This window comes from Cupressus sempervirens, chromosome 1, assembly GCF_028749045.1.
Source record: "Cupressus sempervirens isolate cs-2001-9-10 chromosome 1, ASM2874904v1, whole genome shotgun sequence".
In the NCBI taxonomy this organism is placed as follows: Eukaryota; Viridiplantae; Streptophyta; class Pinopsida; order Cupressales; family Cupressaceae; genus Cupressus; species Cupressus sempervirens.
This window is the reverse complement of record NC_143118.1, coordinates 655,822,515-655,845,372: the sequence shown is the minus strand read 5'-3', so window position 1 is coordinate 655,845,372 and position 22,858 is coordinate 655,822,515.

Below are 22,858 nucleotides of genomic sequence, written 5' to 3'. Positions count from 1 at the left end.
GGGATTACCCCTTATCAAACCTATATTCCTATTTCTGCCTCAATAACTAGTGTATCTAGTTATGCTCCACCTCTCATAAAACACATGCATTCAAGACAACTATTGCTTGCTTACTACTTTTAGATGCTTTTGTAATCCTATTATTCATCTTCCTTAAAGTTTGTTGGGTATTTCATGAACATTATTTATGCATACCTGCAATAATGTCCCATTTTTTATTCCATTATCCCTTATGTTTCTCATAATGCTCCAAATATTTTACTCATATTTCATAAGAATCTTTATACAAAATCCACTATAGAAAACCTTTCTCAAATCACTTCATCCTTGCAACAATGACTTGTGTCCATGACTCAATTAGAGGAAAAAATTCATTCTTGTGACAATTCTAGTCCTTATTCATCGGTAAAAGCACAAACCTATGTCACCCTTTTGTAAAGGAAAAGGTTAACAAAAGTATAATTTTTCACCTTCAATGACATAAATATAGTATTATTAGTTTGAATTTAAAAATGAAGTAAACTAATGAAATGTGTATAAATGGACAAAGTTTACTATTATAATTCTTATTAATTATTTGGAATAAGAATTGATATATTTTTCTAATTTTTATAGACCATTTTTTAGGTGCTAAAAAAATGCCATAAATTAGGGTTCTAGTTCTCACTGCAAAACTATATGGAAATAAACATATTTCCCTTTGATGTCAAAGTATGTGATAGATAACATATATATCTAGAACAATCAAAAATAAAAATTGGCTTCAGACCTATATTTTCTCTTCTCCAAGTATTAAAATCTCAACTCACTTGAAATTCATAGTTTTCATCTTCCACCACATTTTTCAAAACAAATCTATTATAACCAAGAGAAAAGTTATACATTCTAGAAGAGGATTCTCTGTTCTAGAATGTTATATAATTTTTAATTTTTTTTTTATATAATCTTTTTTTTTTCTTTCTCAAAACTGGCATATTTTTGAGTGTTAAAATACACGGTTGTAGAAATTTTTAATTACAATATAATATATCTAATTAAAACACAATAAAATCTATATGAGAATATTCTTGTCTCTGATCTAATGCAAGATTTATTAAAATGCCACTTTTCTGAAATAATTTAATTTCTTTAGTAATTAGACAAAAACTAGTATAAAGAATGCATTTAATAGGCATTTCCAATCGGAAAAGCGTGAGACCATATATAACTTAGCTAGAATGAGTCTATCTAGATAATATATTTTTTTAAAAAATAGATTTTTAGAAAGAAACACTCAAATTCAATCATTCTGACAAGTCAACCTAAAAGGTGACACAACTTTGTACTTTTACCCTCCTTAGATATCTATTGTGGTTCCACAACACACCCCATTTTTTACTTTGAAAATGGGGACCCCATTTTTCAATTTGACTCCCTAAAGCTCATTCCTTAGAATAGGTTATCCTCCAAGGTGCCTCAAGCAGTGGAACTTTTGCAATTTAGGTGTAGGAGTCTAGTCAGTTAGCATCATTTAGAATCTACTAGCCAAGACGATCAAGTACTAGATAAAAGCTAAAGGTGCACACAAGCACACCCATCGCACATGTGCACCCTAGAAAGGTGTGCCATGTACATTTCCTTGACTTATTTAGTAGGTGTTCTCTTATGCACCTTCCCAAGGTGTGCTAGGTGTGTAGACCATTGTGCTTGACCTAGTTAGCACACCTGGATAGGTGTGCTAAGTGTGCTAGTGCACAATTGTTACTTTTGTTAGTTATTGACTAATTTTTATTAGTTTTTTTTGTCAATCAAGTCTAGTTGTTAAGCATCATTTTAACCCCCTAGCACTGGCATACTAATGTTTATCCTCTATGTAGCTCATTATAGCATCCTCATCCTCCATAGAAGTAAATATTACTATGGTGTATTGTGTGTGCATATTCAACACAAGTGCCTAAGGATTTTAGATAGAAGAAGTATAAGGAGTTCAAGTCCATTAAAAATTTTGAGTATAAAGAGAGAATAAATCATCCAAGAGATTATTAATAAGTATAGTAGAACTCATTTGAGACAAACCCATCAATTATTTTCATATCTTGAAATATTTATGTTTTATAAAATTGAGAACCTTGTGCAACTCCTTGAAGATGTGCCAACTGATAAGGTGTGTGAGTACAAAGGTACACTAACTTTGAAGGTGTGCTTAATCTATAATGTGTGCTAGTGCTAAGGTGTGCTAAGTCTTAAGGTATGTTAGTTTACATATCCAAAACTTACATAGGTCCCCAAGATTACCATGGCTTCATCATCTTCTATAGCTGCTAAGATCACACTCAAACCCATGACTTTCAAGTTCTAAGAAGTTCCCAAGAAGTCACACTTCATGGATTTGCACTTGGAAGTGAGAGATACCTAATTTTCATATATTTTATACAAGAGAAGAAAAATATAAGATTGATGATTAGATTGAGAATATACAAGTTAGTTATAAGGTCATGTTATGTATGTATGAAGATATCCAAGATATTCGAATAATGCATGCTAAACTATTAGAAGAAAATAAATACTATAATTCAAATAGATATAGATTTTTGATGGTGACTCCAAAACCCAACTATTCTATGTGAAAATAGTTGTACAAAAATTCAAACATTGTTTCATCTAGTATACTCTAAGGATGATGTTGGATATATCTCTAAAATTAAGGAGACACTAAGGGAGTTGGACTCTAAGTTAGATGAATTTATAGAAGTAAGCCAAGAAGTTCATGATTTCCACAAGGAAGTGATAGAAAAGTCTAAACCTTTAGACTTTTTAGATCCTCAAGAAATCATATCCATCATCCAAAAGTTCAAAGGGTACATCCAAAAATCATTTTGGTTGAAGGTCAACAAGACCTATATGTTGGAAACTAAAAATTGTAAACTTAGAAGAAATTCTGTCACTTTTGGAAAATTGTGGACTTGGAAAAACTTTTGTCACTTTTCTAGAAAGTTGTGGACTTAGAATTTTTTTTGTCACTTTTGGAAAATTGTTGACTTAGAAAAGTTATCTCACTTTTGGAAAATTGTGGACTTAAAAAAAATTCAGTCACTTTTGGAAAGTGGTGTACATACAAATAATTCTATCACCTTTTAAAAGGTGTGAACTTAGAAATTTTTTTCTCATTTTTGGAAAATTGTGGACTACAAAATTTTTTTGTCACTTTTGGAAAATTATGGACTTACAAAAATTCTATCACTTTTGGAGAATTGTTGACTTACAAAATTTTGTCACTTTTGGAGAATTGTTGACTTACAAAAAATCTATCACTTTTAAAAAATTATGGACTTAGAAAACTTTCATCAAGGTGTGCTTTTCATAAAGGTGCACTTTTCATAAGGTGCTCCAAACATGAATGTGTATTTTTCATAAGTTGTTCCAAACATAGAGGTGCATTTTTCATAATGTGCACCAGACCCAAAGGTGAGCTGATAGTTTTGGATCAGTTTTGGTTCATTGACAATTAACTACTTGTTCTAGTTTTTTAGCATTCGACACACTAAAAGTGCATTTCAACGAAAGTTTAACTCCTAAAATTTCCTAGAGAAGGATGGTCTTGCATTTTTTGAAGCTGTAGTGACTCCTAGATCATCTCATGGATTCTCTCTTCTTATCTTCTTCTTCTTTTACTATTTTTAGTCATGTAAAGGATCATGCAAACATTAATTGATATAAACAAGGGTATAGACCTAATTAGTACCATTTAGAGAGTTAGTTTGGACACAATTAGTTTTTAGGATATTGTTTGTATTAAAAGAACTCTCACTCATAGTATCATATGAGAAGAGGGAACACTATAAATACATGAATGTAATATGTATTGAAGGCTGGTATTTTGATGCAATAAAGAATTTTATTGGTTCTCTTATTCTTTGTGTAGTATTTCTTTCTAGAGTGTGTGTTTCTTTTTATGAATTTATGTTCATGAAGAGTAATGGAGCCAATGGTTTTATATTGCTATGGTAATTGTGTGATCTTTTAGTTCAGGTGTTTCACTTACATTAACAAAAAAATTTGTTTTCATGAATTAGAGAAAGGATAACTATTATTCATGCATAGTATTTTGTCTCATGTGTGTGCACTTTCTATGTCTACAAAATTTGACGAATCATAAAACATCTTTTGGTTTCCATCAAAGTTCCCATCGATTATAACATCAGTGGAATTGAGGAAGCACTACTCCTAATTCCATTTGTTCTATACCAAGTCCTTTTGATAATTTAATTCATGGACATGTTGCTTGGGCTTGTGTCTGTTAGGATTTCCCCTTTTAGTAATTTACTTTAATCTCTCCTTACCCTATCCTTGTTATTTTATCTTTTTCATGCCCAAAATATCAGAGCAAAAGCACACAATTTTTTTTCTTAAATTAATTAAATCTACTAAGTTTGATATATGGTTGCCTGTGACTTACATGATTCAAAGGGTTTTGATTTATATATATATATATATATATATATATATATATGTTTCATAAGTTACACTATAGGTATGTTGAAGGGTGAATATAAGTTCCTCTAACAATACCTTGACATTTCATTTTAGTTTATAACCATCGTATAGGCAAAATTCACTATATTTAAACATTCGTTATTTAATTGATTATTTAACATACGCAACCCAATACAATTAATTATAATGTCTAAGCATTATATTTTCAAATCATATATGATTTAAGCATACTAACTCACCTTTTCAAAATCAATCTTAATTTTCACTAAAATAACTTTAATAAGATTTATGTTATCAATTGCTTTTAAAAAGTCACTAATATTAATTAAATCTTTCATGGAAAAAATAATATATATTTTAACTTAAATTTGAATTAATCTAAAATAATATTAAATTTACTTACCTCTAAAATATTACAGACATTAAATAACCATACACTAAATTTACAAACTAGCCAACTACTAAAACATAAATTAAAACTAAAACTAATTCAAAATAATATTAACTTAACCAATGTAATATTAATTAAACAAAACACTAATTAACAAAATAATTAAATTACTTTATTAAAAAATTAACAAATCTAAATCTAACTAACCAAAATATTACAATAAAAATAAAATAACTAACTACACTAATATTAACATATAATCTTAAATAATATCCTAGCATTTAACAGATTAAATACCTTTATGATAAATCTATAAATTGACCAAACTTTATTTAAAATAAAACAAACAATTCAAGTATAATCTAAACTAATTTAAATAACTTAACACAAAATAAAACTAACCTTTACTAACTTTAAAACATATCTCAACACGTAACATAAATTTTAACTAAATATTTAAACAAATAATAATACTAACTAATTTTCTAACATCTAACATTACTAACTTTAACTACACTAACAAAATAAAAAAATAAAATAAACTAATCAACCCACCAATAATATGCTAACACCATATAAAATTTTAACAAAAAATAAAATAATAAAACTAACTACTTTTGGGTAAGGGAAAAAGTTGTAATGTCATCTCAAATGTAAAGTCAACAAAGGAGGGTAGGGCTCATAAAATATAAAGTTTAGTAGTTTCATCTTTTAGGATAGAATAGGATATTTAGGATATTTATGATATGTATTAATAAATTTTACTTTATTTTCCTTTTTCTTCTTTTATTTAAATGTATAATATTATATATACCCAAATAAGAATATTAGTAAAATCTTTATTTTATGCTCTGTTCCAAAAAGGGGAATTATTTTCTCTCATACAAAATCCAGAGAGCATATTTTCTCTCAGGGATTTTTTTTAAGAACATTTTTTTTTTCTAAGTATAGATTTAGAATGAAGTTTATATTTTCAAAGACAAGAGGGATTATTATTTTTATTTTTCAAGTCCATTTTATTTCTAAGCATAGATTTTTAATGCAATTTCTATTTGCATGACAAGGGGAGTAATTTTTTCTTTCTACTATTGATTATAGCATCAAGTTTAATAATTTTTTTAAACAAAAGATTATTTTATTTCCCAATAATCATGAAAATAATTTGAAGTCCCAATCATAACATTAAATTTTCTTTAACATTTTTTGAGCTTATAATTGCATAATTATATTTCATCATTTTATCCAATTAATATTAATCAAGTGAATGCAATTTCAAAGTATATAATGCCATAGTAAGGTAAAACATCATCACATCTAATTTCAAGTAAACATATGAAAAAAAATAGAAATACCAAAAATATCATATGCAAGAATATTACTTAATTTTTTTATCAATGTAGGTGGTCCATTCATTTCTCATTTATTTTGTTGAACCACCTAATTCAAAAGCTCTGCTACGAAAGAACTAGGAAGAAAGTCGAACATCATTGCCATTTCAACAATAAGTTTAAATATAACATTTTTACATAGGATTATTATCCCAAGGAGAAATCTCCCAACATAATTGAATTTCAATAACATTTCTAAATTTCCTTCTTGACTCCACAATAGGGAAACCATTATGAAGTCTGCAACACATCGAGATAATCATGGAGATAAAAAAATGACTAGGAGACAACCAATCTTAACATGAAGACAATTTCAAACATTCACTCCCATCCAAGTTTGCACAACAGTTCATCATTGAACCAAACTAGGGAGAAGGTGTATTTTTCCAATAGGAGATGTCGGCCACAACATCATAACAAGTGCCCTTTTGGGGCTATAATCATGAGAACCTATGTTCTTCTAGTTCCTAAATTCCAAAACTCAAAACATGATTTGTGCTTATGAGTAGGAGTCCAACTAAAGACCTCCTCCCATACATGGCTACTTTTTCCCTATCTAAGGGTGAGTAATACCAATACAGCCTGTACAATCCCTTTGAAAATCAAAGCAAAATAATAAGAGAGAGATTTGTGAGAATTTTTGCAATTAGCATCATGCTAAATTCCCGCTCAACAATATGATTAGTGTTGTAATCTCTGAATATATGGACATCTCTAACTTGGAGACTTATAATTGTAGAGGTGTTCCCTTGAGTCATGTGAAAACTTCCCAAACAAATTTGTTGGGACCTTTCTCATGATAATAGGTCCATGGAAGAAATGGTTACTATAACATTTCAATATAAGGCCTTGTAATAGTGTTTTTATTTTCCTCCTTTTCAATTTATTTAAAATGTTTAGAAGGCGATATTGCTTAGACTAAGACTATGTTTTGTTATATTAAAAGCTTGAATAAATAACACAATAATTCATGATTAATTTTTATCTATTTTAATTTCATTGTACCTTGGGAATTCTAGAAAAGGAGATAATGTTAAGGGGTGAAAAAAGGTTTAATACTAAACCCTTCAAAAGATTAGCATTTCATAATATTTCTTTGCATGTAACTTTAACTATCTAGATTTTTAGGAACTTTGAAAAAAAAATAATGACGACTTTCCATTGTAAATGCATTTGAGAATCCTTGTGGTCAAATATGGGAAAATTTACAAAATATAGAGGAAAAGTATACTTTCCTTCAAAGGTTTCTAGAGTTTTTTGACAGGTGTAATCACAAAGGGCCAAATAAAGTGAACTAGAAAAATGCTAAAAATAGGTTACCGAATTCCTTACTAAGGAAGGTAGTAATGTGATCCGTGAAGACTTCAAATCCAATGTGGAACTCACTATGGATAATTTTTCTTAAGATAAGGGCTGAACATCCCATTATGGTAAAATTAAAATTATCTAAGTTTTAGGTCTTGTTCTGGCTTTCTTTTAGCCCATAGACAAAATAATTAGTCTATCATATGTTATTATGCAACTATGGTTTATTCATTAATGAAGAAATATCTCTAAAGATAAGTTTATTAAGCGATGACATTGTAGGTGGCCTTGTAGGACTTATTTTTGTGTTATTAAATGATTATCCTATAAGTTGAACAATGATATACATCTATCTTAAATTTATATCCAATATTTAAAAAATTATAAATTTTTTGGATGTTATTTATATCAAACTTGAACATGATTGAAGCATTCTAAATATATTTCACTCAAAATTTCATCTTTTCACATATCATATGATTCATATAAATTATTTTCCTCTAAAAATTAAGAGAATCTTTTAAAATGAATTGTAAAATATTCAAAAGTAATATAGTTGTATCAATAAAGATGAACATAATTGTAAAAATAATAACAAAAATCAATCTGTGAAACTATAGTCAATATAGTCCAATAAAAACCAATGTCAAACAAAGGGATTCATATCAACAATAAGGATTATAAATATTATTATCTATTTTTTCATATGATATAATTTAGATCTACCATCATTTAGTAACACTTAAACTAAAATGTTAGTGACACTCTCATATTTCCTTAGATATTTAAGACATGACATATCAATTAATATTGAACTACTATATTGAGGGAAATAAAAATTGTCTATTCTTATTGTTTCTAGTATTTATTCATTAAGTCAACTTAATTACACTTTATGTAATTTTGAACATACATACTATCTAATTAAGTCTTGAAACTAGAACTATAAAAATAAACTTAAATAATTTACCATAATGTTTTCTTATCTGTTGCACTAAGCCATCACTCTCTTTCTACTCTTTAATTTATCATACATACACATTCTTGCAATTTTGTTCTCATCACACAGACCCAATTTTTCCAAAGTAAAGTATGGATAGCCCTATTTTCGATTTTCAATCATTTTATTGATATGACATAGTTTGTAATAGGAGTATGATTTATTTTCATGTCAAGCATTGAATTCATATTTCTCAACCCATGCAAATCTTGCATAGTTCATGTTTACATACATGTATTTTTTAAAAATTGGTCATGAATCATGTCTACTGAGCAAATTTGAGCCCAAAACAGTAAAAGATGCACTGCAAGATTATAATTGGCATAAAGCTATAGAAGAAGAGATAGATTAGATTGTGAACAAAAAAAGCTAGACCCTAGTTCCAAGACTAGCTAATAAGAATGTAATTGGGACCAAATGGGTCTTTAGGAACAAGCTTGATGAGAATGGTGAGATAACAAGAAATAAGGCTAGACTAGTCTACAAAGGCTATGCAAAAGAAGAAGGACCAGATTATGGGGAAACGTTTGCCCCTATTGCAAGAATGGAAGGAGTTAGAAAATTACTTAAATATTCACAAGAAGAAGGACCATATTATGGGGAAACATTTTCCCCTCTTGCAAAAAAGGAAGGAGTACGAACATTACTTGCATATGGTACATACAAAGGTTTGAAAGTCTATCGAATGGATGTAAAGTCTACTTTTCTAAATGGTATACTGGAAGAGGACGTTTACATAGAACAACCACATAGATTTTTTGATGATAACAACAAGGATATGGTTTGTAAATTGTACAAAGAACTCTATGGTTTGAAGCAAGCACCTAGAGCATCGTATGATAGACTGGACAAATATCTTGTGAAGATAGGGTTTGAGAGAATGTGTGACAAAAAAAACCTATACATCAAGGCTAAAAAAGGTAAAGACATTTTGATATCTAAAATCTTTGTTGATGATATAATATTTGGAGGAAAAGATGTCCTATGCAAAGATTTTGCTAACCAAATGAAACATGAGTTTGAGATGTCAATGTTTGGAGAAATCAAATTCTTTGTTGGATTACAAGTACATCAAATGAAGCATGTCATATTGGTGACCCAATCAAAATATATCAAGGAGATACTTAAGACATTTGGCTTAGAAGATTCAAAACCAATCAACATTCCAATGATAATAGGGCATAGGCTATCCAAGAATGATGAATCAGTTGAACAAAATTAGACATTGTATAGATCAATGATTGGAAAGTTGCAGTATGTTGTGCATAGTAGAATAGACATTACATTGGCTATTGGAATAATGGAAATATTTTCTACTAACCCAAGAGAGAATCATTTGATGGTAGTAAAAAGAATACTCAGGTACCTAAAAGGGACAAGTGATTTTGGCTTATACTACAAGAGGAGTGAAAAGTTTGAGTTGAAAGCCTACACTAATGTAGATTGGGGACGTAATATTGATGACAAAAAAAGCACCAAAGGAGGAGCACTTTTCTTAGGAAAAAGATTGGCTACTTGTACCAGCAAAAAGCAAAGTTATACTTCACAGTCCACAATAGAAGATGAGTATGTTGCTGTTGCTATCAATTGCACCAACATTGTTTGGATCAAATATTTGTTTCAAGGTATGAAGGAAGAGGTAATTGAACCTATGATACTCTATTGTGATAACACAAGTACCATCAACATATCATAGAATCCTGCATGGTGCATGCCAAAACAAAGCATATTGCAATTAAGTATCACTATGTAAGATAGTTGGTGGAAGAAAAGTAGGTGAGAATGGAATATGTCAGCTCAAAGTAATAGACATTTGAAATCTTTACAAAAGCACTATCTAAAGATGCTTTTGAGTATCTTAGAAGTAAGTTAGGGGTGATACCCCTAGTGAAGGCTACTTAAGTAATAGCAAAGATTTCCCTACATCAAATGAATTGATTTTCGAAATATTACAAATTGATGCAGAGGATATTTACTTTAGGATGATGCTTGAACTAATTAAAGTGATGAAGTTCCAAATCAGTCACAAGCGAGGTGATCGAGGGAGAAATTAGAGCACCTACAAATGCTATAGTTGTATGCTAAGATGCTAAGATAATGTATCTTTGGAATTTTTTTCAAAGAGGGAGAAGTAGCAATTTGGTCAAGGGAAGAATAGAAAAACATGATCAATGCATACAAAGGGAGAAGTAATGTAAGAAAGAGTTAGGAGCAGTAAAAGATCAAAGTGAACAATGGTAAGACATAGAAAAGAGGGAGAAAAAGGATGTTCAGGAAGATATAGTAGAAAGAGGAAACAATAGCTAAGAAGGAGATGTGCAAGGATAATAGATAAGAGAGGGAGTTGTGGAAACTGATGGTAACACATTTTTTGTTTTGGCATTTGGTTTACTATTTTAACCTAGTTAGCATTTTGATAACTTTGTTGATTAGTTTCATTTTCCATCAATGCCAAAGAGGGAGATTCTTAGAAATCTAATTGAAAATTAATACTATCAAAGAGGGAGATCATTGCAAAGAAGGAAGATGTTTGATAAAGAATGTTTTCAATCATTGTTTCGTCATTGATGCCAAACTTTCTATTTGCTAGAATGACAATTTCTTATAAGATCCAAGTACAATCACTTAGTTGATTGATGAAGAGGATTTAAACAATAAGATGTAACAAAAGCACCTAAGGGAAAGGTTGAGTTATGGTTTTGTAATGAAGCACAAGTATCAGTTAAGACAATGGTAAAATGATGTATTGATAATATACTTGAAGATACATAGGTTGGTCACACTTAGAAACATTGGAAGAATAAGTTGCAATAAGGTTGTCTACAAAGCTTAACTAAGTTCATTAGTGAGTGCTGAGAAAACTAGTTTGAGCTGAGTAGATTTTCAATTAGTGCCGAACAAATGCAAAATATAGTATGAGTTGAGTGACACAGAAGGAGCTTAGTGTGTTCAGGTGCTAAGCAAAGCAATAGGTGTCGAGCATCAAAAAACTTAAAGGATGCCAAGTGAATCCATAGTAGGTGCCAAGCATTATTAAAATGAAGTTGATACCAAGTAACATAGTATGTGTCGAGCACCAAAATTTCAATAATGTTGAGCTAGTGCATTATGTGAAATGTTAGAGATTCACCAAATCTGAGCTAACAAGGTTGTTATCTTGAATTTTGTAAACCAATTGGAGGATAAGGATGATGATCTGGTGATATAGAAATTTAGATAAACTATTTTTAGGAAAATTCAAGAGGATCATTCATGATGTTTCTAGAAGTAACAAGATGTGGGTTAGATTTAATAAATCTTACCTAATCCATTCGAACTAAAATTAAAGGAGGGAAGAATCAAATGGGCAAAGCAATTCCATACTTCTATTTAAGGAGTCATATGCCAAGAAGCTAGAGTTGTTAGTGTGCCAAATTGAGAAGTGGTTGAAGGGTGTCAAGGGGAAGGCATCAAGTAGAAGAAAGAATAAAGCATATAGACTCTACTTCAATAAGTGGTCATAGAGGAGATGGCATTGGTACATCAAGCATGGAGATTGAGGGAGACAAAGCTTGAAAGGAGGACAAGCTATCAAGATCTATAGAGATTGAAAGCCAGGAAAAGTTATGAGCTAAATAGAGATCTGAAATCTACAAGTTGCGAGTTGTATCAAGTTAAAAGCCCTTGTTGTTACTCTCCAATAATTGTACAAGCTAGGGTAAAATAGTATGGACCTAGGTAGGCTTAACAACCATTTGTAAATCCTTTAACAAGGTGGCATTCCAAGTGAATATTCTAAAGTCCTATAACCAAGCCCACTTCTAACAAGGTGGTTAAATCCTTTAACCAAGTCACATTTAACAGTGTGTTGTAGCCTCTAACAAGGTAGGCCTTTCACAAGGCATCACTTCAAAAGAGTGAGAATTGAGTAGCATGTTACTGGTTGTTTATCCCAAATTGGGTTTCCACATAAAACACTATGTTATGTGTTGATTCTTTATGTGTTATTCTTGCATGTCAATTTACAGTAACTTGCTAAGTAGGAAAAGTTTAAGCTTGGGTGCATAAATAGTTTAATAGGCTCAATTGACTTAATGAAAACGTTTTAATAGGACATTTGGACCTTGAATAATTGATTCACCCCCCCACCCATTCTTAGTTATTCTAAAGCATTTGTAACAGAAAGGTCATGTGATTGTACAAAATAAAATTTGGCCTGGATGGGATACTCTATTATTTTTGTTTTAATCTATGAGAAATTTACTTTAGACCAAGTTCTCATGAATTTTTCTTTCTTTGTCCACTTTGTAGGATTTTAAGATTTCGAGTGGACACTTGATTTTTTTTGTACCAAATCCAAATTTGCTTCTATTGTTGACATTTCCACCTATAATTGAGTCCAAATGTGAGCTTACCCACTTTATCCAAAAAAAATTAGTTTCCTAGCTTTAAAATTAACTCTCTACTTCTAACACATTGCTAAGATATCATGAATTTAAGGGGTTATTCCCATTAATGTAATGACTACCCCTAGTTGACTTTTCTAATTTTCTTTAACCTGGTTCTTTTAGGCCTATTCTATTATTATATTTTATGATTAGTTGTGGTGGATTATCATAATTGATTAATTGTATTTCATAGTTAGTTAATATATGTGTTGAGTTACTTTAGTACTACTTATTTAAGTTATTTCATGATTTTTTTGATGATGATATACATGTTCATTTATGACTTTCAGTTATTTAATGATGTTAGTTAGACGAATGATTTTTATGCAATTTCCATGGATACTTACCCCATACTTGCATGTGTATGATGTGCATGTATGTTTTCTTTATGTTTGACATTTTTGATGTGGTAGAGGAAGAGAGTTATAGTCACCTGCTAATCAGGATCTACATGATGAACCACTTCCTACCATTGCTTATTTTTCCCTGAATTGCCAGGATGAGCATACTCTATCATAGTATTTCAATGGTATAAGTGGGGAGATAACTCTTGATGTCATGCCCATAATATATGGCATGAACATACTAACAATTTTTTTTTTTGATTTATTTTTCGTGATAATCAAATTAAATGTAATACACAAGAATTTAATTAGAATTACTTATCTTCCTCACATTCATGTAATAATTACAAAATTTAAATACAAGTCAAAAGCAACTTTTTTTTAACATATTTTAATCTTAAATTGCATAGATTGATATATATGACTATGTTACCTAATTAACTTCAATCAAATGAGTATGATTACCAAACATACAATTACTATAGGAAGAGTGAAACATCATCATTTTAACCATATAACTGAAAACTAGGATTAAATCTCATGAGAAGCAATAATACTCAACAACTATTTTATTTGTAACATAATTCAAAGGCACAGCTGGGAAAGAACCAAGAAGAAAACCCAGCTTCATTGCTATTACAACAAAGTTATTAAATACAATTTTCATAGGATTTCGATCCTGAATTTCAACAACCAAATAATTTCCTCCATGTCCCTTATCAAGGGATCCATATCATTTTCTGCAATACATTTCTAAAATTTTGAAGGGAACATAATCTAATCAGGTGTCAAACAAACATGACCAAGAGACAAAATCAAACATGCATATTTCTACTAGGTTTACACAACAGGATTCACAATGAATCAAAACTAGGGAAAGGTGGATTTTTCCAATAGGAGATGTCAGACACAACACCCAAATAGATGCCCAATCGGGGCTATAATTCAAGAACTTTCGTTGTTCCATTTTAACATGCCAAAACTCATACAAGGTTTGTATTGACAGGTAGGGGCCCATAACACCGTACCCTCTCTCCCTCTTCTCATCCTAAGAAGAGACTCTACACTGTTGGAGTCCAACTTAAAAGACCTTTCCTAAAATTGGTCACTTCTACCCTATCCAAGGGTGAGGAATACCAAAACACCCATACAAGAAAATATCAAAGTAAAAACATAAACATGAAAGGAAAACATTCAAAAAAACATGGTTGCAATCCTTCCCAACATACCCAACATACATACAAGCATCCAAATAACAACACCATAGCATAAGCATGAAAAATTGAACAAGGGAGATGAAAACTCCTACCTTCACAAAGAGGTAATGGAAAATGAAAAATTTGAGTAGAGCTTTTCCCTTCCTTGCCTTCAATTTTCTAAGACTCCTCTCTAAAAGTAGAGATTGGTTAACAATGTAAACTACTCCAAGAAGGGCCTCTAAATAAGCCTCAAACTCAACCACCAAAAGGAGAAATAACTTCTCCCACCCACCTACAAATATAAAAGTTTCTAACTCAACCCACACTATGGTTAATCACTAAGTGGAGGTGAGGGGATGCAACTCATGGTAGCCATAGTCAATTTTTGCACAAAGGAAAAAAGAGATTTTTTGAGTGATCTCAAAAGTCAATAAAAGGGGCTTAGGGGTTGGAAAAGACCCCCAAACCATACCCATAACCTATGGGCATAAATATTTTATGTTTTAAAGCCTTAGGAATAGGTTTGGGACCAAACAAAAGCTAGAAAATAATTAGGACCATCTAAGAAGTCCAAAAATGCAGATTAAGTACTAATCTGGATTAGGGGTGACTACACTTGATTAAAAAACAAATTAGAAAAAAAAATGACACTAACTTAATCCAAATTAGGTCCAAAGGTTACACAGATAACCCTAGCCAGCTTGCTAGAATACATATGAAAAAATCATGAGTGTCAAGTGACACTATAAGAACACAATTACAAAACATTAACATTTACTGATCATGGAAAGATACATTCATACATCTCACAATACGAATAAAAATATGAACAAAAAAGTTTCCACAAATGGCACATAGGGATCAATTCCATTCCTCCATTAGATTCTCTTACAAATAAATATCATGCACACTCATTGCACACATCAGTAGCTCAAGAAAATCTCGTGCATATATATATATATATATATATATATATATATATATATATATAAGGGAAATCACATAACTCAAAACATAATACTTCAATTAATTAACTATTTAATTCATTTCTACTCACATTTAATCATCAGTAATTACATAATCAATATGACATATAACTTATTCATTAATTCAGATTAAGTATGAGAATAAACATTGTTAGGCATTCATATACCTAAACATCATAACATCACCAATAGTGAATATTGAATTATCTAAATGCATAGAATCCTAATCATTAAGGTAACACAATCAATAACATCATCATTAAGTGAAATGCCTTGTATCATTATTAGTGCAAATTAATGTTTAACTAGTCAAGACAACATAGTAGTTCTCTAATCTTTAAGTATTAAAGCATGGATATATCTATTAATCTCAATTACCATTAGGACATCTAAAACCTACTACATTACTCTATATCCATTCAAATCTCGTACAACAGATTTGACAGAGAAATTCATATTTAATAAGTACATGCGAGGAGGGACCTTACACTTGAGTCCAAATCCTCAACCCTAAGCCAATTTTTCTAGAAAGTAGGACAAGTATATGAGTTAGTTTTATGTTTCTGAATTCATCAAGTGATGTATGAATTCATGATTTTGACCCTGGAGTTTGATTTTGTCCTTTTTCTTCAATTGAGTTGTCATTTTTTATTTTGTGGGTATGTGATGATTCTAAGTTATAATTAAATCAAATTTAAAAATAATTTAATGGAAATTTTATAAATAAATTTGATATTTAATTATATTTAATTAATTGACAAATTAATTAAATAAAACATTTAAATTTAACAATTATATTAAAGTTCTATTTTTGGTATATTTATATTTATTGAATTTAATAATAATTTAGTTAAGAGTTTTTTTAAAATAATAAACTTTAAATAATATTATTACTTGAATTAATAAATATATTATTAAAGCATCTCATGATTTAATAAGAGAGAGAAAACATAACTTAATAATATTTATTTTAATTAAACTACATAAAGATTATGCATGAAATCAAAATATAATAAATTAATTAAAAAGAGAAAACAAATAAATTTAATAAGGATATTTTATATTGCAAAATGTGTGCATGAAAATGTAAAAGATAATTAAATATAAATAGATAATGATCATTGAGTTCTCTCTAGTGATTGCACAATCAAAGCCCCAAATTTAGGGTAGAACTCTTTATTAGCAATTTAGAGTTTATTTTTCGTTAACCTAGTTTTGGAGGAGCAATTTCAAAGGCGAAGGTTTTCAAAAGAAGAGAATGGTTGTGTTTTTTGTGCAGTTGTCATCTTAGCATCAAATCCAAGTAGGATCTCATGGTTTATTTGTACTATGGCTTTCACTCTTTGAATTCTCATCTTCTTCCTATCTATTGCATTTTTGTTTCATAATGTTATTTGAATTGAAATCCTTGTATGCAAACTTATTGTTCTTTCATTGAGAAATATATGTTTATGCTTTGAGAATTTGAAACCCTCATATTGAAATTATCATTCTTCATTTCTTGAAAATATCAATAAATGAATTTAGTTTTGAAACCCTTGCTCAATGGATTTGAAGGGTTATTTTGGATTGTTAAATCGAGTTGTGGGTTTTGAAATAATAACCAAGGTTGTTTTATTGATTTTAACTATTTAGTCCAGATTTCTCTACTAGGTTTAAGTTGGAAATTTTATCCTATATATATATATATATATATATATATATATATATATATATATATATATATATATATATATATATATATATATATATATATATATACATACATACATACATACACAAAGTAATTTATAATTACTGTGTAATTTTATTATTACATATATTAAAAATTCTTTGGGGGGGTTGTTGTTTTGTTTATATATATATACACACTAATAAAAATATTAATTTTGAGTGGGTGGGGGCCACCATCCCCCCACCATACTTTCTTTCCCTCACATCCTTTATCGTGGGTGGTGATTACTACTATGGTAATAGTATTGCTATAGTAGTAGCAGGTACTTCTGCGATAGTAGTACTCTATTGGGACAATCTTGCCTTTTAAGATGGGGGTCTATAAACGTATTTTATGATGTTAAATGTTTTATTTTATTTTATTTTATTAAATCTAATTTATGTTAATTTTATTATATATTATTTAATATATAATTAAATATTATTAATTTTAACAATTAAATTTTAATGATATTATTATCATTATTAATAATTAATAATAATTATTTATGATTAAATAAAGAATTATGTTATTAATAATTTAATAAAAGTTATCATATTAATAAATAAATAATTATAATCTTTGATTATTTAATGATTATCATAATGCTCTTTTAAATGAAAGATTTAATTGTTAAAATGTATTTGGGAAGTAAAAATTATTATTGAATTTTAATAATATTTAATTAAATTATTATTAAAGTAAATTAGAGATGTAAATTTTGAATGGGTGGTAGTAATCTTCTATTATGCTATTAAGAATTTGTTAATCATTATTTAATAATTATTTAATTTTTCAAGATAATCCTAGGAGAGACGTGAAATTGTGAATTGTGATTTGGAAAAGGTGTATAATTTTGTTGAACTCAGAAAGCCTTAGTGAATTTGGAAATTAGAGAAATGAAAATTGAAACTCAAATTGAGATTGGAAAGCATAACGAAACTGAAAACTTGAATCCTATAAGTGAAAATGGAGTTAGTGTGTTTTCAAAACCTAATATATTGTGAAAGTAACTTTTGTATGTATTATGACATGTGATTTTATTTTTGGGTGTTAGGTTGACTTAGTACTTTGACCATATCAGGATGTTTACTATATGCTCAAGAGTTCTATTTTGTGATGTCATGATGATGCATTGTATATGATCTTTTATAAATAACCATGGTAATGTGTCTTGTATGCTCTGAGGTGTTTTAATCTATTGATTGTTATTTCCTTCTGATATAACCTTTGAGTCTTTGATTAGTTCTATTTAGATTTCTTTCTAGTCACTTATATAGGACTTAGGTGTTTGTATGATTTGTTTTAGGTGACGTCATGTTGTGACATGGAATTGGTTTATGTGTACTAGATTTTGGGATCAATCCTATTAGGATGATCATTTTGGTGGAATCTGTGATTATGATCAATGATTTTTAGTACTTATCAGTTGCTTGTTTAAGAACTAATGTATGGTATGTGGTCTTTTGTGATCTATTGATTTTACTCAGCTTAGGGTATGTTATCTATATGTCATGTTGGGAAGTGACTTGTAATGGAGGTTGAGGCCCTAAAGAGGCTATTAGGTAACCTATTGTAGGTTATTTAATAAGTCATAACATTTCATTAAATGGGTTTAAAATTAATTAACATGGTAGTGGTACTACAAAAAGTCACTAGGGAGCTATAGGATTAAAAGACTGGCTGAGTAGCCTTAGTGATGACTCATTAGTAGTCCTTGTTAGTACGAATGGATACTAGTGCCACATAGAGTCACTAGGGGGTCGAAGGATTAAAAGAGTAGCTAGGTAACCTTAGAGTTGGTTCACATGATGACAGTTGCCCAAATGCATAATAGATTCCATATGTGTTTATGTTACCTCCAGCATTAGTTGATACTAGTGTCTTTTTACCCTTTGAGATAGTTTTCTTTCAGGTGATTCGTTGAACACAGGTGTTGTTTTTGACTTGTGAATTTATTATCCTAGTTGTGACTTGAGTTTATCCCCTCAACATGGTGGGAGTGGGCCCTTTTGGGTTCCACAAGGTTGGGTAGTTGTTCTTTTTCTTATATCATTGAGATTCGACCATTGGATGTCATTACTGGATGTGTTTGTCCAAATGTTCCTTTCTATCCGATCTTGTATTTCTATGATGGATGGTTATACCTTTTGTATTGTATTTGATTTCATGAATCTTATGAGATGTTGTTGTAATCTATTTTTATGTTGTATATTCTTTCAACTCTTCATACCTTGTGACCTATACAATGGGTGAAGGTGCATTATGATTATTGCCAAGTCGAATTTAAGATGACTATATATTATTTAAATGAAATCATACTGATACATTATTCTATTATGTGGATTTATTATATTTTGGATTTAGTATTAATTAAAATTAAATGTGATTCATCTTCATGAGACCCTTAAGAGTTGTAACATTTTTTGTGTTGTTGATGTATGAGTCTATGTTAATTTCTTCTGCTACATGATATCTATTATTTTATCTTTATCTTAAAAAAAAATGTTTGTCAAACTTAGTAAAACTTTAGGTTAACTTCTTTTGGGTCACATGGTGGGACATTACACTTAACTAATAATATCTAATTTATAGAAATAAGGAGACAATGATTGTGGTAATTTTACATACAAGAATTCAAAAAAATATTGTATGAAGATTGCTTAGGTTGTCAAAATTAGTATTTCTAAATGTAGTTCCATTGATTTTTATATGTGGTTTCTTAAATTTATCTTGGTCCAATTACACTAGTTTTCTTAAAGTAGGAAAACTCTAGAGTACAAAAGTTGGACAATTCCTCACTATTATTATTGAAAACACACAAGTGAACTAAACACATATAAAAACTAAACCATTGTCACTTAGAAATTCAAATTCAAGTGGGAAATTGAAGCAAGAGCATCCCAAGGTAGTCAAAAAAATAGTATGTAGGAGCATTGAGCTTGTATTTGTGGACTTCTATTCATGCAATTGGGGACGTACTGGAGACATATTGCACAAGCTTGTCCAAGTATGCATAATGATTGAAATAATCATCTTAGAGTTAGAACCTTCTATAGCACTTACTATAGTTTCTATTGTTTTTTATTCACAGAAAAAGGGATATGAATCAAAGAAAGACACTAGAATTGAATAGAGATATCTAAAATTCTAAGTTGCTATGCCACAAAGATTATCACTAAGCATAAAAATTATAGATTCAAAGGGAAAGAAGTCAAAGAAGAATAAGAAGGAAGCATAAGAAATCATGTCTAACCCTATAACACTACATATAGTGGTTTTTATACTAGACTAAGATCCAAATTCTTTATATGAAGAGAAAATGGAAATATATACCAAGTTATGTGCTAAAAAATCTAAGAAAAAATAACTAAGAAGGAAGCATAAACAAAAAAAAGTGCTACATGATGTCAAGGACATATTGCTAGATGTTTTTCTAGATATTCTATTGAATGAGAAGACAACCATTTTTTATCAACTCATAAAAATTGGACAAGCTTAATGCACCAAAAATTGATAGACATTCAAAGCTTATGGAGAGAGCAGAGAAGAGATTCAAGCAACAAGTGTTGGATAAAATTGCTAGTGAAATTTCTATACACCAAGTCGCTCTGACCACCTATGTTACTAGATTGGAAAAAATGTGAAGAATTTTTTAATATTGTTTCAAAAAATTTGTTGCATTCCTCAATTAGTAAGTGAAGTCAAAAGAAAATTGCAAAAGGTTAGTGATGATATGAAGGAAAGTGCTAGTGAATTGGAAATAGATCCAAGTACATCATCCATGCACTATAACCAAGTGATATTTCCTATAGGTCATCAACTTATCTATAGCTTCAACTCACTAAGTGATAAGGTCTTCAACTTGCCGAGTGATATTTCTTACAAGAAGAGAGTATGCAAGATCATATTAAAGTTTCAAAGAATCTCGTAGCTTCCTTGAACTTATCTATTTTTTATCGCATGATAGATCTCACTACCAAACTAAGGATAGAAAAGAAGATTATTAACCTAATCAAGTCCAATTGGGATAGTACATTGGAAGTAATACTAAAGAATCACAATGATTTTCTTGATCACTTTGGATTGCATCCAATGTAATTATTACTTTGTTTCAACCTATTTTTACATTGGCATCCAAAAAATGGGTAAAGTATATACTTTTTTCTATATTCTTATTTTTATTATGTTTATTTACGAAGTTATTAGGAGTTGATATAGTAGAGAAAATAAAATTACTTTTGAAAAATATTTTGAAATATAGGTCATGCCAAAAAGTATATGCATATAGAGAGTTGTATTTGTTTTTGTGTATATTTTTTTGTCACTAATGTTAAAGGGGGACAATGTTACTCCCATATATAATCATAATACCAATTAGTGTAAAAATATCCAACTAAAAATGAGCATAGTAATTAACTCACAAAATTTCCTAAGAAAAGAAGGAAGAGATGAATGAGATTTAAAATTATACTTGAGCTTAGTAATTATTGAGTATTTTAATATATATATTAAGAAGAAGCATTACCAAGCTAGATACAATGTCCGAAGAAAAGATATTAAATTGAGCTACATAGTTATAGATGAGAAGAGATAACATTGAATGATAGCACAAAGAATAGAGTATTTACTAGGTGAAATAGAGACTATGTGAATGTCTAAACCGGTAAAAAATCCAATGATACATGATCATACGAAGTGAAAATAGTTTATACAGTTCAAGGTAAATATTTGCGAACATTTCTCTAATAATGTGAATTTAATATTCTATGATTATAAGGTAGAAAAGGTCAATGAAAACTAGGAAAAGGGAGGAATGAAATAATAGCTTATTGTAGAGCACTGATTTCAATCAATCATGGATTTTGGAAAGTTCCTAAACCCGAATTCTTCATGGATCTCAGTATCTACTATGTTTTCTATCTCATAGTGAATATACCTTCTTATGTCCTTGACATGAAGAACATATTTTGGTACTTGTGAAAATGCTCCAATGGGGTCATCAAGTAGAGAAATAAATAGGTTTTTCTTGAAGTTATATTTAGGTCTATGACTGATATCAAACACTTCTTGTGTTGTCATTACTGAAAATATGCTCAAAAAAATCAAATAATACCTCAATTTGATGTTTTAGGGCTTTTAGTGATCATGTGTATCTACAAGCTTCTTCAGCACTTCAAATAGCTATCAAATCACTTTTCAATATTGCACTTAAGATTTCACACAAGAGAATGATGCTCATTAAACAATTTTCGTGCTTTAAATTATTTACAATCTATGCTTCACGTTAAATGTGTATTTTCCACAAATTTAAAATATTGTCTCTATGTAATAGAGAGATTATTTTTCTACATAACCTTATACTGATCATATCATGAAATGCACACTTTACTATAGACTTCTCTCAATGTCTAGTATATACTACTAGCTACATAGCTTTTATTCTCTCTAACATCAATTTTTATTAACTAACACAATATTTTACTAAGAATTCTTAATCTAGGAAGGATGAGTCATAGACAATAAGTGACCTTACTATCTTAGTAGGTAAATTAGAATGTACTTCTTACATAACTGTATGAGAATTTACAATTTCTTTTCCCTTTACAAAATTTTACTTGAATTATTTTG